This window comes from Montipora capricornis, chromosome 8 (genome assembly GCF_036669925.1).
Source record: "Montipora capricornis isolate CH-2021 chromosome 8, ASM3666992v2, whole genome shotgun sequence".
Lineage (NCBI taxonomy): Eukaryota > Metazoa > Cnidaria > Anthozoa > Scleractinia > Acroporidae > Montipora > Montipora capricornis.
This window is the reverse complement of record NC_090890.1, coordinates 45,089,522-45,092,021: the sequence shown is the minus strand read 5'-3', so window position 1 is coordinate 45,092,021 and position 2,500 is coordinate 45,089,522. Positions and strand designations below refer to the sequence as shown.

The 2,500-nt window shown below is 40.4% G+C and overlaps 1 long non-coding RNA gene across 1 annotated transcript in view; it reads right to left on the bottom strand.

Annotated features, from left to right (window-relative positions):
• The window catches only part of LOC138059663 (uncharacterized), a 10,324-nt gene that overhangs the window by 3,327 nt on the left and 4,497 nt on the right, over positions 1-2,500 (bottom strand). The window contains exon 2 of the long non-coding RNA XR_011134233.1: positions 2,266-2,500. This exon is cut by the window's right edge and continues 1,376 nt beyond it. This is a non-coding gene — a long non-coding RNA (uncharacterized lncRNA). The remainder of the gene's footprint in view (positions 1-2,265) is intronic.

The window sequence follows — 2,500 nt, the reverse complement described above, 5'->3', positions numbered from 1 at the left end:
GCACTGCTTTAATGAGTCTTCTATTACTTTCAAATTCTGTCTTCTGGCCTTAGCTTTAGCTTTGCTGTACTTAATCGTAACCTGTCGTATTCGATATTTGATTAAGTCCCAAAGAACTCGCTTATCAGTAACTTCAATGAACTCCTCTCGCCACACTGGCACACTCTCAGCTATAAGCTTACAAAAATCAGAGTCATCTAACAAACTTGCATTAAATTTCCAATAAGATGGACCGTGCTTTTGCTTTTCTACACTGCTAAACTGAAGCACAATAGCCGAGTGATCGGAGTTCAAAGAGGGAATTATGTCGGCACCCTCTACCTCCTCCTGGTACGAGTCACTCAAGAGCCAATAATCTAGTCTCCGTTGAAGAAAAGGATTTTTTTGTCTCCAGCTGAAGCGTTTACATACCGGATTCCTCACACGCCAAATATCTACTAAATCGAAATTTAAACATATGTCTTGAATGTGTTTGACAGAATCTTTTTTGTGGGATTACCCCCAGAACAGTCAAAATCAGGATCGATAGCAACATTAAAATCCCCACCTACTACAATTTTTTGCTCAGCGCTTGTATTTAATTCCTCTACCATTTTTTCTAAACCGCTGAAAAATTCGCATTGCTCTTGAACCTTATTTGGTGCATAAATATTGACCAATAAGAAATCAGATCCCTGCACAGTGGCGTCAATCAAAATGTAACGACCGTTAGTGTCCAAAACGGACGATTTATACTCAAATTCCAGATCGTCTTTTATTAAAATCATTACCCCGCAACTGTGGTTAGTTCCATGTGAATAGAAACTCTTACCCTTGTATTGAGTATTCCAGATATCTTCCACCTCTTTCGTGCTATACGTTTCCTGGAGAAAAATAATGTCCGCCTTTTGCCGAGTCAACCACATAAACAAAGCTCTCCTCTTTATGGATGAACGAACCCCTCGAACATTTAAAGAGAGTAATTTAAAATCAACGTTATCTTTTGTGAAAGTGAAACATGAAGTAATTCTTCTCCAAGCTGGTTGAAACATGTATAATAAGTAAGTAACACGTAGCGCCTAACACAGAACAAAAACTACTTGATAAACACAAAAACAACACACATGTGAACAATGAACAAACACATGCATCCATACGCATTAAGAAGAGCAGCAGATATTCTATATCCATATGCCACCCTTGGGATTTAAGGACCACCGTTGATTCTCAACAATATGCAAAGTTTACAAACCACACCCGCTATCAAAAATAAACATATAGCAAGCTCATTTAAATACTCAACACACCGTCAATATAAAGCTTATCTGGTTCTCGCTTATCAAAAAAAGCTACTTTGCCTTCCTCTCTCGCTTTTTTCATTTTTGGCCATAATTTTTGTCTTCTTTCTCGTATTTCTTTAGGTAAATCCGCATACACTTTCACCTCCGATTCCACCCCTAGATCACGCACACTTCTGAAAACACGCTCACGTTCCGGGAATCTAAGAAAGCGAACGATTATCGGCCTTGACTGTCCTGCCTTCCTTTTTCCAAGCCTATGGACTCGCTGAAATTCAATGTTCCTCGCGTCTTCTAGCTCTAATTCACGCTCAAAAAACTTGTACACCACGTCCCCTGTGTTCTCAGTACTGAGATCTGTTTCTGGGAGGCCAAAGATTCGTAAGTTCTCTCTTCTGCTATAGACATCCTGATAGAGAATTTGGTCGTGTAACTCTTTAATCTTCCCTAAATTTTGTTTCTCCCTATTCTGCATTTCCTCGATGTCTGCATTTAACGAAGTCAGCCCCGCATCCAAGTCTTGAATCGTCTCATCCATCTTCTTAGCCTTATCATTAAAGGATACTATACTCACTTGAATCTTATTTACGGCTTTCTCCAAATTAGAGATCTGCGAGAGGACTCCTTCCATCGTTTGCAATTTGGTTTCCATTCTTTCTAGTCTGTCCAGGATTTGCTGAAGCTGTTGCCCAATCTTATTAGACATCGTCAAGGCTTTCAGAACTTGATCCCCGCTATCGTCAAGCGAACCGCCACTTGTGTCGTTCTCGGTGAGCGTCGTGTTAAAACTTGATATGTAAATCCTTTTACCGTCTGGTGAACGCGTTTCACTGTCTGAGCTAGAACTCGTGCTTATTCTTGTTCGTTTAAGAGTTGTCGTACTCTTCTCGGCCATAAAAAAACAGAAAGAGAGCTAACTTATGAGCGTCAAATTCACGGGAGCAGAGTGAAACACGTCTTCACTCCTCCATGGCCGACCCAGTCCCACTCAATAACTCGATTGATCTAGGAAGATATTTGAATTAGACAACAATATTATAATCTCTAAGATAATATTTACGAAACGTGTGCTCATTCGACCAGTCAGCTATTCGAAGAACGTCAACGACTGGAACACCTTGGACATATTTATGGGTAACGGAGGCACCTCGAACACTATGGGGTTTGAATACGGAAGTATCAATACCCGCAGTGGATAATACGGACTTTATCCACCTTGCCAC